The sequence below is a fragment of the Larus michahellis genome, chromosome 8 (assembly GCF_964199755.1).
Source record: "Larus michahellis chromosome 8, bLarMic1.1, whole genome shotgun sequence".
Lineage (NCBI taxonomy): Eukaryota > Metazoa > Chordata > Aves > Charadriiformes > Laridae > Larus > Larus michahellis.
The window spans coordinates 8726929-8743805 of NC_133903.1; positions in this window are offsets into that span (position 1 = coordinate 8726929).

Sequence of the window (16877 nt, forward strand, 5' to 3'; positions counted from 1 at the left end):
CTCTTAGGAAGAAAGACTGAGGAATTTGGGTCTCTTCAGCCTGGAAAAAAGATGACTGAGGGGGGACCTTATCAACACTTACAAATACTTAAAGGGTGGGTGTCAGGGGGATGGGGCCAGGCTCTTTTCAGTGGTGCTCAGCAACATGACAAGAGGTAACGGGCACAAACTTGAACAGAGGAAGTTCCACCTAAACGTGAGGAGGAACTTCTTTACCCTGAGGGTGGCAGAGCCCTGGCACAGGCTGCCCAGGGAGGTGGTGGAGTCTCCGTCTCTGGAGACATTCCAAACCCGCCTGGACGCGTTCCTGTGACCCTGCTCTGGGTGACCCTGCTCTGGCAGGGGTTGGACTACATGATCTCCAGAGGTCACTTCCAACCCCTGCCATTCTGTGATTCTGTGACATGGCAGTGCAGGATGCTTTTCAGGTAAGCTCTAGTGGTATCAGTATCTAAACTGCTTTGAAGCAGAACGAGGTATTCCTGGTAGTGCACAGGGCATGCGCTCTCTCACAGCAAGGAGCAACTAGTTTAATCACCCTGTCAGTTCAAAGCAGCAGCTCGTGCCACAGACCAGCAATTTGCCACTGAAACCAAGTCCTGCCAAAGGTGCTGGTATGCTGCTGGAGTCTATTACACTCTCCACACAGAGCTGATGGGCTGTCACACCAATCTCTCACAGCCATCTACTGATAGCTGACGGAGTACATCCTTAAAGACAAGTTTCCCTCATCTCGTATGTTTGTTTTCTGTTCCTGCTGCCTTTCCAAATGCCAAGCCTCCTTTAAAAAGAAAGCATACAAAGCAGAGTTTAATTTATAAAACACTACGTTCTTTCTGAAATTTCAGCAAAGCTGAAACTTGACTTGAAAATTAACATCAGCTGCATTTCCTCTGCATGTAATTAATTCCCTTCATGCCAAGCGTTACCTTGGGAAAGAGAACAAGTCATAAACGTATTCACCTGTCATTAAAAAATGGCAGACAAAGTAAATAATTCAAGAGATTTAAAAATAAATTCACACTTTCATAGAAATAGACTTCCAAGCTTCTTTTCATCTCCTCTCTGCAACACCTTACTGTAATAGAACAGTCATACAAATATAAAGGGAGAGAACACAAAGCAAGTCCTGGGCCTGACTAGCTCGAAAACCAAAGGACTCTGTTTGCAAGGACAGAGCCCTGTGAAACACACACAAAGGCCTCCTGGATTTGCAGTCAGGTCCAAAGAAATCAAACTCTTGATATTCTGGAAAAAATACAGGCTTTCAAAGCAGACAAGGCTCCTTTGAGTGGGATGGGGGAGGGAATCCGCAGTGCCTCCTCAGAGCTCTATGAAATGGGATATACAGCTGAGTTGTTTAACAGGGAACCACATCAGCTTTGCTGCTGCATTTATGATGTAATTTCATTACTATTTCAGTCACGACTGGTACTTTCAAGCCCTACATTTATTAACAGCACTCTTACTAGAATGGGATAGTACTGCAGGTTCCAGACACTCCCAGGATCAACAAGGATGCTGGCTGCATCTGCTCTTCACAAGGTTCTGTGTGCATCTGAAAGAGGCCGGGAGGACACGTGCCCAGCTCCACTGCTGTGGACCTCAGTTCACTGGGCAGCCGTGGGCAGAACGATTCCCAGGGCGTGCACCATTCCCAGGGAGCGCACCAGCAGCTGACCCAGGGCAGTTAGCTACATTCCCTTAACACGAAAACAGGGGGTGGCCCGCCACATATATGCTATAAAATACTAATTAATCTCTACCAACAATAAAGATGACTATCGACAAGATAGAGACTATGTCTCTATAGACAAAGATGACCGTGGATACAGGCAAGCGCACTGGCATGGCATTGACACGTCTTTGCACAAACGCCATGTCTCACACTCACTGTACGTGCATGTTGCATTAACTGATGTTGCTCTGCAATGCCAAGGGCAGCCCAAGTGCTATACCAGACACACCTCCCAAGGCAAGATGGTCCAGTGCCAAGGGTGATACACGCTTGTGTCCTTCTGGATAGACGTAAAAGCAGGTTGCTGGCTGGTGTGGCCATTAAAGCATCCCCCAGCCATGGAACTGTGGGCTATTGCCACTGAGATCCTGACTAAGCCACCAGGTAGAGCCTGGGGCCAACCAGAGGTCATCACCATCCAGAGCCCAGAAGGACCCTGCTCAGGGACTTGTCCCAGACAGAACTGGCCCTGCAGCAATTAAAAGACATTTCAGGAATGATGGGCTTGGAGATAATTCCTCTGGGATCCCTAAAAAGAAGGAGGAAGAGTCTTTCCTGACTCCACTACCCCCAGGATATTCTGAACCAAGGTACTCAGGCTACATAGAATTGCTGCTCCTTCCACCCACCAGCATGTGCCTGACTTTTCTACACAGAATTAGGAAAAATAACTCCTAATACCAGGTAATAACGATCCATCACTTTTAGTATCTTCAAAATCTGTAGACGTTTATTTCCTATTGTATTTGAAAATTACTCTTTGCTATTGGCTAGCTAAATAATGTCTTTGATGCTAAACAGCTTTCCAGGGGCATTGCAGGTAGTTCAGATTCTGGGTAATTATCCTTTGGGGTAGCAGTCACATAATTAAGCATTCCTCTGCAGCTCTCTCAGTCTCAGACTGGAGAAGTCCCCGGTTCAGCACTCACAGACTGAGGCAGGGAGCTCTGCAGAGGCAGAGTCCGCGACTTCTGCCAGTAAAGAACTGGCTTTTAAGTAGACAGAAATCAGGTGGTATTCTGCCTGTATCTTTCTCACTGACTGATCCCTCATTTCCTCCCTTGCCATCTGCCAAGCTAAACTCTCTGCTTACAGGTCAAATGTGGTTTATTTTTGAGAAATTCTTTTTTTCATTTTCATAGGAGCAGCAACAAGAGTGGGAAGTTCTTTGGCCTCTCAGCCAGAGGTTGTCTGCAGTGCCTTCTTGCTGAAGTCAAGAGGCTTCCTGTCAAATGAACTTAAATATACCTACCTCATACAACAAAAAAGCGTGAAGCCACCTTCCAGCCAACAGCAAGAAGAAGCAATTCCTGGCAGCTCCATCCAGAACAACAATACCATAATGTTCTTCAATGTAGTTACTGTGCCCAAAACAGCATCCCACTCTCACTGACTGAGATAAAGTCAGATACATCCACGGCACAAAGGAGCCACGTGGACATGATTAAACTCTGCCCAATGACTTTGTGCCGAGTCCCCTATTTGGGCAGCTCTGGGACAAGATACTCTCAACTCCTCATCAACTACAGAAGCATGTGGCTTCCTGAAAGGGCTGTATTTCATTCCTCACTACATGAAAAGCTCCTGTTACCTCTTAGTTCAGCACAGAGTACACATATCCATATTGAACACCACTTTCCTCAAAAGCTACATCAGCCAAACCTCCCCATAGCCTGCCCGCTTTCCCAAAGTCCTTCAAAAAATGTTTCCAGTGTGTACTGGCAGGTTCACAGCAGGCCTGCAGTGTCAAATACTCAGACTTCATGATGCAGGTCTGGTAGAGCAGAGGACCAGCATTCAGATTGGCCCACAAAGGGATCCTGTCAGCATCTCCTGCTGGGACTATGCGAGACACCAGTGTTTTTTGGGCCCAGGAAAACTGGCTCTCTGCTGGCTGTGATAGCAAGGAAAAAACTGTCTTATGATCCCAGTTCCCTGGAAGTGTTTCTCCTTGCAGTCTTTCTTGGGGCAAGGAGACAAGGAGAACAGGCAACAGCTGGTGCGAGCTATTGGAGTGTGCTGCAGGAGAAGGAGAGCTCAGACCGTACTCCGGCATGGTCTGTAACAGCGTGATGAATTCTGGAGATCCCCCAGGAGCTGACTGAGCAAAGACTGAAGTGGCGTTGGGAAAGATGTGCTCGGGATCTAGCATGGAGGTGAGATGGATATGGATCTGGAAGCCTCGCGCAAAGCACTTGGGTCATCTGCTGGGGGCGAGGGAATAGGAGCCCCACCTCAGCACAGCTTCTGTCAGAGCTGCTCTTGGTCGTCTGCCTCAGTAGCTGCCACTCCTCTGCTTGGGAGGAGGGAGAAGAGCTTCTCTTTGATAGAATTTCATTTGTTCTGTTTTGCAATCTCAACAGCAGGATGGAAGCAGATAATGTGCAATTTGTTTTAACTCAGCTTTATCTTGTCAGTCCTAGCTACAATATTGCAGCAAGCATCATTCTGAAGAATAAAGATGCGATGGTGCAGGGTGAAATTCTGCAAACCCTATTGATTACATCACAAGTCATCACTATAAATATTTGAAGGAGAGAAAAACCCTTGTTCTATCTAAACATGTTCATGTAACAAAATGTGCAATTGAGAGTGAGTGAGAGATGGCTCTAACAGGACACAGACACTAGAAAGCGAAGCATTTAAGCTGCTTACCTTTCAACCTAAATAACATCCATTAAATGGAGCATCGTGGGACTCACACTGTGAAGAGAGAAATACAAAGGGCTCAGTGTGCAGGAGCCTCAGAAGCACAGACAGCATGTCATGAAGGAAGCACTGTGTTCCTAATCACTATAGAGAAATTAAAGCACTTTCTATAGCTCCTTTTGGGGCCAAGAACCACTGCAAAAATGGGACAACGAAACCTGGAATTTCTGGGTGCATCTGCACTGAGCGGAGGAGGGTGCTGACAGCATTTACAGACACAGGGACACCAGTGCAGCAGAGCAGCTCGTTTACACCCTGCTCATTATTCCAGGTTTGTCATTGCGCCAAGACTGTTCTCAGTGTGGAGAAAGCAGAGAGAACAGGGTTGTCTGGCACTCCCTGGCCTGTCAGCTCTTGGGAAGGACCCCGTCCTCCTGCTCTTCTCCAGAACAAAAGTCAAATCCTGGGAGAAGACACTCCAGGCAGTCAACACTGGCATTTAGCAGCTGAGGGCTCCTGCCGAGTCTGTCAGGGTGATTTGCATGGCCAGCGGGCTGCCCTCCCAAAGCCAGCACCTGTGGTCGCACACCCTGTTTCTCTCCTTGTCTATAGAAAGCAACCCTGATTCATTCATTCAGCTTGTATTGATCCTCTTTCCTTTATTTTTATGAGAAACGAATTGTGAGGAGCTTTTTCTCTGTTTAAACTTGAGGAGATATTGTTCAAGGACTTGCTGTGATGTTTCTCTATCTGACAGCTTTATTGGGTAATAGCCACTGATGGTATATGTGTGCACAGACAGTCAGACCTTTTATACTATGTGTGTTCCCATAAAAATGATTGGTTTTCAGGTGTTATTCTAGCATTGTTGTGATTGTACCACGGGACCAAGCAGCCTAAAAGGCAGAAGTGAAGTGAAGGCAGATTAGTAGGCGTGCATTGATTCTCCCTGTCCTCCACGCCCCAGCAGGGAGAAGCCAGGCTGATATCTGCCTGCTAAAGACAGACAGCATGGAAGGGGAAAGCACAGCTCTGTTGAAGTTCAATCAGCAAATAATATCCAGACATCCCAGTTCACCTGGGGAATGGCCACATCATATTTCCCTGCTGTCCTGAACGAAGCTGGAGGGATTGGTTTGGGCTCTTCTGTCACCCGAGGCACATTCTGCCCACGACAATGTCGCTGGCACAAGCCGCAGAAGTGCCCGGGCAGAGAGTGCTGGGGCTGTTTTTCAGCAGGGAAACAACAAGAGCCCACCACCCTCCAGGGCCTCAGGAAGCCCATCTCTTCCCCTGGCTCTCCCAAAGCAGCCTTCAAGTAGCCCATGCACTGCTGCAACAGGAGCAGCAATTTACACAGACAGCAGCTCTGCTTATGGTGTGGCTTGACTGGACGGTCACCGTGGGCTCTCGTATTTATTAACATGTTTTAAAAGACTATCCGCTGTGCTCAGCTTGTTGGAGGGGTTTCAGTCCTACTGCTCCTAAAGCAAAAGGCAGTCCCCCTTAAAAGCGAGACTGAAGGCATAATTGATGCTACTAGCATCGCCATTAACTCTAATTCCAAAAGAGAAACCATGCTTCTGTTAATTTATTAGCCAGTGCCATTAACTACTATTAGTTAATTATCACACATTAATTGTAATTGGGATTTTAGATAATTTATAGTCTGGTTGCTTATTTTCTTGTCAGTGCTTTCAAAAACCCATACAGCCAGAAGTTAAAAAGTTTAAATGTTATGCCAGGGATGGCTGGCTCACTTTGACACTGGTAAGTGAAGGTAACGAGGAAGAGTCACTGATTATTTCAAAAACAAAGAACAGATGTTCCACATATTAAGGAGCTATTACGCTAAGTGTCATTCCAGTGACTTGTGGGAGTGGCACACTCATTTGACTAAGATTAGCTGTTCCAACAAGGTCATTTATGCTTTAATGTAATTAGTTATGCCAGTATTGATAAAGAAGAAAAAAAATACAACCTGGCAATGAAGCACCACTACCTCATCACAAGACTATCTCCTTGAGTTCAAGCTTCCTCAAAAATCCCATAAGCGTTCCTTCCTTTTCTGTGCTGCAGGAGAAAAGGGGATGTGTTTGTTGAACCCGGGATCCCAAAACCAGAGGGTTTCAGAAAAAATGTTGGCATGTCACCCTCCTGGGAAGCAGCCGAATGGCTAGAGAGCCATTCTCCATCTAGGAGAAACAGCTCCATGCATTTAGTGACTGAAATTATTGACTCCAATTACCCCTGCTATAACCTGGTTAACTTTTCCTGGGCTGCACCAGGAGGGACTTTGGTCCAGAAACTAAAAACTAAAATCTCATCAGATTCAGCACTGGTTTTCTGGGCTTGACCTGATACAAGTGTCATGGTAAGGGGCCTAGTGTTCCTGGGAGCTCCTGAAAGGACTCAAACATTTTTTTCTATGTACATATTATTATTATTAAGGTACAACCAGAAGCCTGGTGATGGCATTAGCGTTTGTAAGCTGTGACAGCTGCCTATGCTCCAGAGGAGCGTTTTTGTTGACATCTCTAGGTCACCATAGGAAATACTGATGGGAAGTCTCGACATCTGCAGACCATGCAACCAGGCAGCTCCTGAGCGCTGCCTCCTCTGCATCGTGCTGTGGCAGCCGCAGCAGCTCTCGCCGCTTCCCAGCCGCTGCCTGGCAGCATCACCTTGAGCCACAGAGAGCGAGGAAGCCTCTGCCTACCCTGCCCTGGTCTGCACAGAGCCAGTGGGCCAGGGAAGGCTTTCTGTCCTAAAAGTGGGTGTGATGAACACCCAGGGCCTTCTGGCCGCAGTGGTGTTATGGTTTGAGAAACACACAACAATTTATTGTCATTTAGATAATTATTCTATCATCCGATGACCCCTCCCAACCTGGGAAAGTGAATCGGGAAAAACAAGGAAACCTGAGGGTTGACATATAAACAGATTTAATAGACTAAGACTAGATAATTAACATTAATAACACTAAAGAACCAACATTGATCCCAATACCAATATAAAATATGCAAGGATCATACTCAGCCCATTCTACCAGCAGGAAGCCGTGCGCTCCCAGCAGGGATGGCAGCTGTCGGACACTATGAGCACTGTGGCTTTGGGAGGAAGGGAAGGGCTCTGGGGTCTGGCATCAGGGCAAGAAGTTCTCTAGGAGAGAGAACTTCAAAGCAAACTTTCTAATTTATATTGAATGTGATGTTTATGGTACGAAATAATCCTGTTGGCCAGCCTGGGTCAAGTGCCCAGGTCTCATTCCTCCTCTTCCCTGCATGTGGGTAGGCTCAAAAACACAGAGACCTTGAAAGCCACATAGCATAAATGGCTATAAAGTAAATATTTTCACAAAATTTTTCACAAATTCAGCCACTAGAGTCTTTTAAAAGTGCAGTTTTCATCCACATGCTGCTGCCGGCCGCCCCCAGCCCACCCTGCACGCCTGCGGGCAGCAAAATTCTCTCACGCTCCAGAAGTGCAAGATAACGGCAAGAAGGAATGAGACTTCCGAGTGCATGCAAACGGCTTGTGAAATCCATGGGAAACCCATTTTAAAAGCTTGCAACGTATTCAAATATCCTAGCAGTAAGTTTTCAAACAAACAGCTGTTTCAAGAAACCCAGCTCCGAATCCACCCTCTCTTCTCCACAACGCGTGTCAAATCTCCATCAGACGCCTGCCACCTGTTTCCACTTCCCAGGCGACCAATCCTTGTTCATCAAAGTAACAAAGCTGTTTTCAATTTGAAAGCAACAAATCAAAGTTTAATTATTTTGTCCTTCAGAGCTTAATGCTATCTTTTACGAAAGCTTTTTCAGATATGAAGAACTATCATTGGCTGGCTCAAAAAGGGAATAATTGACTGACAGCTGAAAAAACACTTCTAAGGACAATAGTATTTGTCAGTCTGGTATTTTTCACTCTGAAGACAAAACGCATTTTATCAACACCCTGAAATTATTTTGTCAACAAAATTCATTTTGTAGCATTACCTTCATCTGTCAAGCTGACAGAACATTCTCCGGAGTGTTTTAAAAACCATTTTGCTAACGCAATTAATTTCTGCAAAATTAAGTTTTGCCTTTTAATCGTATGTGTGGAAAGGCGTTGCAATACCTGCACAGGGAGGTGTGAACAGCAGCGCCATTAGCTCACACACAACCAGAAAGGGGCCGTGCGTGCAAAAACCTGCCACTAAAACACGACACCAGCCCAACACCGGCTGAAAACAGGAGTTGCAACAACCAACCAGCTACATGTAGGCAAGAATCACGCTTGAGTAAATCATGCTTTTACAAGTTACTTGATCTCACTGAAAACATTTCAAGGAGCTTTATGTAGAACACGGCACAGTAATTAGAGAAATATGCGTGTGCCTACGCAAAACAAAGCATTATCACCCTAAAACAAGTGGCATGGGCAACATGGAAGATGTAGCAGTATCCCACACAACAGCAACACATGCGGCTAATAGAGAAGGACCTTTTATACACTTGATACGTTAATGCCGGTAGCAAACAAGTGCTGTGGTTCTATGCCATGTAGAGGGAATTTTTCCAAATGCCTCCCCATGACTCAAACACCAAATTCTCAAATATTTTCTACATTTCCTCTCAGAATCTCTTGACTGCCTTTCTACTTGAATTTAGGTTTCTAGTGGATATGTAAGCGGTCGATTTTCCTTGTGCCCATTTTGTTTTATGAGAAAACAATCCACAAAGAGGTCAAATAACTTTTCCAAGGCCGTGCATTCAATCAGCACCAGGTAACGGAATAAAAGCTAAGCACCCTGCCTAGCAGTGCATCCCCCTAGGCAACAATACCAGGGAAAGTTCCTCACGCGTTGCATTTTGGAACACTGAAAAGGTTAAAGGAAAAGGCATTTATAAAGCTTTAGAAATGAATTTACAGGCAACTGGAATACATTTCCCCAGAGCTGTACAACTGTGGTACATTCCCTGAAATCAGCTGGTAACTGGAGAAAAGGCTTGAACTGAAGTGTGGGTCTCCCGAGACTTCTAGCCCTCTATTCACGAGCACAAACCCACAGACGCTCACACGTATAAAAATGAGAGTGGATCAACAGTCAGACTTGCAAATTTATACTGTATGCTAAGAAATGCTGATAACTGTTATTCCTGGAAACAAAACGTTCCATCAAAAGTCTCTCTTTAACCTTGTTTCTACATCTTTTACCAGTTCCTATCTGCCTCTCACCTTGGTTTCATTTTTCTGATCTTCTGCAATGCACTTCCTGATTTCCTGGACACAGACTCAGGCTGAAGCAAGGAACAGCTGCTCAGCTTCAGTAAGGAAAAGCCAAAACACATGCACAGGTTTCAAAGCAAACACAAATTCCTTCCAGATGCGGCAGTGTCTGTGCAGTTCCTTCTTTATGACTTGCCATCGCTGTTGTATTTGGTTTACGTGGCAAGGTTTTGGTAGCAGGGGGGCTGCAGGGGTGGCCTTGGTGAGAAGAGACCAGGAGCTGCCCCCGTGTTGGGCAGAGACAGTTCAAGTCAGCTCCAAGACAGACCCGCCACTGGCCAAAGCTGAGCCCATCAGTGACGATGGTAGCATCTCTGTGATACCAGATTTAAGAAAGAGGAAAAAACACTGCACAAAAGCTGGGGAGAGAGGAGCAAGAATATGTGGGAGAAACAATCCTGCAGACACCAAGGCCAGAGGAGAAGACAGGGGAAGAGACGGTCCAGGTGCCGGAGCAGAGATTCCCCTTCAGCCCACGGTGAAGACCATGGTGAGGCAGGCTGTGCCCCTGCAGCCCATGGAGGTCCATGGTGGAGCAGATACCCATCTGCAGCCCACGGAGGACCCCATGCCAGAGCAGGTGGATGTACCTGAAGGGGGCTGTGACCCATGCTGGAGCACGCTTCTGGCAGTAACTGCATCCATAGAGAACCCACGCTGGAGCAGTCTGTTCCTGAAAGCCTGTCTCCCATGGCAGGGCCCACATGCTGGAGATGGGGAAGAGCATGAGGGGGAAGGAGCAGCAAAATTAAGCATAATGAACTGACCACAACCTCCCATTCCCCATCCCCCTGCACCGCTCAGAGGGATGAAGAGGAGTTGGGAGTGTAAGAGTGAAGTTGAGCCTGGGAAGGAGGGAGGGTTTGGGGAAGGTGTTTTTAGTGTTGTTTTTCTTTCTCACTATCCTATTCTATTTTTAATTCACAATAAATTAAATTAATCTTCCCCAAGTCAAGTCTGTTTTGCCTGTGATGGTGATCTTCCTGTTCTTATCTTCATACACGGGGTTTTTAATCTTACTTTCTCCCCCTGTCTTGCCGACGGGAAAGTGTGAGAGTGGCTTGGTGGGCACCTGCAGCCAGCCAGGGTTAACCCACCACCACTGCTAATGGCTGAGCTGGAAAACTTGAACCTCAACCCAGTGGTTGATACATCTGGTTATCTCTTACCCCTGTGCCGCCTGCTGGGTGCCCCAAGAATCCAGACCTTCAGTGCCCATTCACTGTCATGGAGTTAAAATCCGACACATCCCTTCCCTGTCTCGTCTGCGCTGGGGTTTTGTAACCACTGCCACTCAGCCCCTCTCCCATCGCTGTCTTCTTACCAGCTCCCAACGTTGCTGAGGTTCTTACAGTCACAGTCACATGACTTAAATAGACTTGCTCCCTCTGGGCCCCTTTTTGACACTGAATCATTAATTCATTAATCTGTTTTTCATATTTCTAAATAGAAACAGACATGACTGGTGTGGATAATCAATACTGTGTTCTCTCATTCCTCTCAGTTCCCGTCATTTTAAAACCTACTCTGCTTTTAATCTTAGGTCTTTTTAATAGGAATTGCGTTTGTGAAGAATTTGACACTTCATTATGGCAGCCCCATGCTAATAGATTTAATAATTCATTCATATCTGCATTGGTCACTTTTAACTGATATTACACATTCCAGGGCTGCTTCATGACTTTATGTTCTTGCGAGCCGGTAACAGCTTTGGCCTTCCCCAGTGATCTCCCGTTGCATTACCGACATACAGGGACCGCATCTGTCAAGATTCCAAATATGGCCTGGAAAAAGAGTGAAGATCTCCTTACGCTGATCTTGAGAGCATCAGGAAATAGACCGTAGGTAAAGAGTGAAATCCAACAGACTGCCAGAGCAAGACATAACAGACCTACCAACTCAATCAAGCAATAAAGCACACAGACACGTCAGGAACACAGACAGTGCTGTGCCAGAGCAGCATGGCTATGACACATCTACTGAGTCCTTAGAAATGTCCAGCATGGCACACTGCAGGGCCTTCTGCTGAAAAAACAATGATAATGCTGATAGCTCGTCACAGCCAGGGAAGAGGCAAATGCAAATCCCACTCTCAGAACAGACTGAACAGGCTATATTTCTGGCTGAGTTCATAATTGTTAACAGCATCTTTATTAAATCATTATGATAATTTAATTTATATAATATTTTCTGCAAGTCTGATGGCCTTACAGCATTACTGTTGGTGTGGGATCACTTTACCCCCATCTGAAGCAGGAAGAAGCAACTGTATGCAGCCAGGAGCTTAGGGAGGCACTGAGAAGGCATATCCCATCCATCAAAACCACAGCAGAGCTTCAGACAGAATGTAAAGCACTGTCTCGGCACCCAGCCTGGACACCACACCTCACAGCCTGAGCCGTCTAGGAACTGGACCAAGAAGCCCTAACGGCTGTGACTGGGCAGCATTTTGCAAATCGGCTCCATCCAGAGCCTGGAGCTTCTGCTGCTGCAATGCACACACAAGGAGCCCTCGCGGGGTTTCTGATCACACATCTCCCCAGGGTAAGTGTGCCCAGCTGTCCAGCTTGTGAGGTCAGAGCAGCTGCAGTGTTAAGGCAACACAGCCCCAAGCTGCCAGTGCTGTAGATGCAGTGCCCTCACACATGCTGAGAGCATATGCCAGCATGGCACTCAAACAGCAATGGCCAGCGCTTTATCATGGAAGGAGAAGCATTTTCATCTGTATGAGAAGTTTGGATATTGACTGTCAGGTGGACTTGATGTAAAGGAGCAATTCAAAGGGTGGTCCTCAAGCAATTCAGTGGTCCTCAAGAAATAAGGACACCCATGTATGGATCAAGGACAAAAATGTGAGCACTGGGTGTTGTCTGCATCTCAGGAATAGCAATTCCACAAAGACAAACCTCCACATGGTACTTTACAAGTTGTTCTTCAGCACCTCTGCAACCCAGAAAGGCAAAGAAGCCCAAAGGCTACAGAGGAACAAGATGGAGAGCTCTGAGGCTGCCAAGCACCCTATCCACTTGACAAAGAGATTCCTGAGTGAATCCCAAAGGAGTGACCAAACCTCAGACGTCAAAACTTTGGACTGCACTGGGTGACAGTGGTTGTGCTCAGCAGTGCTGACCTGCCCAGATGCTGGGTGGCCAAACTGACAGATGCCATTGGAGAGAAAAGGGACTTAAAAACCACTCAGAGCCTGAAACCCCACCACTGCTTTCTCTGGACACACACACATTGTGACCTTATAGCACCTCTGCACTCCAAAATCTTTGATCACAGAGGATATATCAGGAGACAAGCACAGAGACACTCCTTTCAGATCAGGAAAAGAAGGCACCAAGCTTTCAGAAATCAAGTGCCAATCGGCACTTTTCCTTTACTGTGAAGATTCACGTGAGCCAGCAGCACTTCCGTTACTGACATGCAGGGGCCAGGTGTGCACACAACTCATCATGGGCACAGGAATGTAAAGGGCTTAGGTCTGTTACTAGGGCTGTGAAATATTCTCCATGCTCACCCAGAGGTAGCCTGGGTCTGCTAGCCCAGCAGTGTAACATGCTTGCCCTGGCCAAAAAAGCCATGCTAAAGCCCGCTTACCACAAGCATCTGCCGTGTGCTGTATAATTAGCCTGTGATGTGGAGCCTGATGAAAGCTCCTACACGCCAGGCATGGCAGGGTGGAGAAGGTTCAGAGACTGGAGCAGAGTCAGTTGAATACATAAAAGCAGCTGGGAACGGTGAGATGACACGCTGGAATGAGGTTCACAGTCCCCGTCTTTGAGGTGAAACCCCATGTCTTTATAAGGGAGGCATCTTTTCCTCGCAGGAAGCCTAACACTTGCACAGATCCTCAGCACAACAGGTCCCAGTTTTACCCCTTTTAACTGTAGAGAGCTCTGGTTCACCCCTGAACTCTGTGATTTCTCTTTAAACCAATTGTCCTTTCTGTCAACATCATGTGCCTTGGGGCAGGGCTTCTAGTAGAAAATAGTTTGCGTTATTTAAAACATAGAAGCTCACAAAATTGACTTCAAACAGCCCAGACAAAAAAGGCAGATGACATATTTGCTGCAAATTCCAAAGAAACAAAACCATATCTCTTGCTTTTTTTGATAGCAAGAAAACCTGAAAGAGACATTAACAGCTCTTTTAATCATGATTACAGAAGATGTCATTCTCTCTTCCTGAAATGAATGAACACATTGGTAGTTGGCCCTCAAACCCTCCTTAGCTGAATTACAATTGCTCTGTTCTGGATTTCAAACCAGACTGAACAAAGGCTGTGTTTCCTTTTGTTGTTGCTGTAGTAAAAGCCTAATGACCAGGGCTGCTCCTCTTGGCACAGGAATTGCTCTGTATAAAAGGTTATAAACCAGCCCAGGTTCTGCTCTCCCAAAGAGAAAGCCACAAAAGATGATGAGACAGCCCTACCCTGCACTTCTAACTCTGTCCTGAGGGGAATATACTGTAACCTAAGAGCTCTTTCTCAGCTTTCACTTTCGCAGCTTTGGAAGGGGAATATTTACCCCTGAGTCACGAAGAAACTACTTCATTTCCAAAAGTAAAATTGCAGAACATTATACCAACTTCTATTTACCCACTCAAACCTGTGTTTTCAGGGAGCACAAGTCACCCCAGACTGCACCACTGCCTTTGCAGTGTAACAAGATCCCATGCGAAGACAAAGGCAGTGAACCAGGGGTGACACACACGGAGTTGCTGCACCCACCAGGAATTTCTGGAGCCTGCATGGGCTTTCCACAGGGTCACAGCCTCCTTCAGGCACATCCACTTGCTCCGGCGTGGGGTCCTCCATGGGCTGCAGGGGGACAGTCTGCCTCACCATGGTCTTCACCACAGGCTGCAGGGGAATGTCTGCTCCAGCACGTGGAGCATCTCCTGCCCCTCCCTCTTCACTGAACCTGGTGTCTGCAGAGTTGCATCTCACATATCCTTACTCCTCTCTCCCAGCTGCTGCCCTTCTTAAATATGTTATCACAGAGGTGCTACTACTGTCACTTATGGGCTCAGCTATGGTCAGTGGTGGGTCAGTCATGAAACTGGCTGGAACTGTCTCTGTCCAACATGGGGGCAGCTTCTGGCATCTTCTCGTAGAAGCCACCTTCACAGCCCCCCAGCTCCCAAAACCTTGCCACATAAACCCAACACAGATACCAACAGAAAAACACAGCCCAAGCTGTCTGCGCGGTGCTCCTTCTGTCCCCTGCCCCCTCCACAGCAGACCGTGGAGGAGAATATGGGACCCACCAGGTAAGCAAAGGGGTGAGAGGTGGATCACACAGGATAAGTGCCTTTAACTGATACACACACCTCTGGCACGAGCTCCCTTGTCACCTAACCCCAGCAAGTATTTATTAATGAAACTCTCCTGACTGTTGATTCATTTGATTGTTAAAGCTTATGGAACTCGTACTGTTATTATTCATTGTTATTAATGTTCACAGCTCAGCCTCTCTCTTTCCAATATGCTCCACAGAGGAAATCGAAGGCTGAAGCCAATCATTACAGTAAATGAATGATGGAGCCGCTTGAGGATAGGAGCAAGCCTACTGCTCTGGGACTGTTGCAGGTTATTGGGAGTAAGTTAATCTTCACACACAAGGACTGCAAAATGAGAAGCCATTTCAGGTGGGTTCTCTGGTCTGTGCACTGCTTCCTCAGTCAAGTTGTCAGTGAACATCAGCCTAACAAAGCTGTCTATGCACAGGACCAGGGACCCAGGCCAGGTTTTGATCTACATGTGGAAACGGGTCTGAGTTCAGCAGGAGCATGGCCCCTGTTAGACGGGTTCGTCACAAAGACTCACACAGATGCTACAGGCAACTTGGCACAGCCTTGCAGAAAAAACATCTGTGTATGACTGCACATACTGAATAAAAGCAGAGCTGGCTATCTTCATAAAGTTTTCTCCCCTCCACTCCTCTGCAACTGCTCATTCCTCACAAAAGGCCTAGGACAACACCAGCAGGGCACAGTGGGCGGTAGACCGGCACTCAGGAGTGCTGTGTAGAGGGGGAACAGCACGCTGCTTGCTTCAGTACTCTCCCTCTCTTCCCCTTCTCCAAGCCTCCTCCACCTTTCCACAGCCTCTCTGCTACACGATGTTTGCCAATTCTTGCACCACGTATTAATTCCCCAGTCCAGAATGGTAGTGCTCCTACCTGTCTGGTAGTCGAGATCCTTCTAAATCCTCAGTAGCGTTCCTACGCCAGCTTTCCAGAACAATATATTTGTTCATGTTATATCTTCAGAGTCTACAGAGCTGTCACATACCATATTCAACCTATTATTCATCTCAAACAGAGAATTCTGCAAAGGAAGAAGAAATAAAAGAGAGCTTAATACAGCTTTACTAAAATGGAATTTGCCAAAGACTCATAGAAAAATGGATTTAATTAGGGCTGCTAATGGGGAACAGTTTGTTCCTGTGATTTAAAGCAGAAGTTAGATAGTGTCTATAATTTCAACATTTTAAATTATATATAGGGGGTTATTTCTCATTTCTACCTTAATTACAAAAATCCATCTTTATGAATCACAATTTTGAGGCAAATAAAGCAAAGGCAGCAAAAATGATGTTTTATTTAATAAAACCTGTAAGAACTCACAAAAGAAGCAAAAGACACTTCAGTATGGATAAAACAGACTTACCGTAGCAAATAATAGTTGCAGGCAGTCCTCTGTATGCTGCTGAAGGACAGCGCAACAAGGTTAATTTTTTACTTGAGAAAAGGCGTGTAAAACAAGAAGATGTGTTCTGATATAAAAAATGAAGCTGGTTATGTTTTTTATGCAATGGGAAAGTCCTCCATCTAATTTTGCATCTAAGCAGTCTATTAGAGTTGTAGGCATTAATTGGCCTAACGTGCTCCCGCTAGTCATCCCGTATTCTAGAATTCTCTGCTACCCCTTCTTACATTGATTACTGTCAGAATCTCTGAATTGCCTGAAAATTGCTTCTCCAGATAAAAGGGCCAATAGATCTTGTTAGAACCACTCCTCCTGAGCCTCCTCTGTGCCTTTGATTTTATTTAAAACTAACAAACGTCGCTTTTGTGAAATTCCTCCTGTTAGCTGGCTCTGACCAGATGACCTAAGTAAATGAGTCTCAGCATTGTAAAAGCACTGATTAATTTAATAACAAATAACCCAGACAACTGACTAGCAAGCCAGGCCTAGCTGCTGT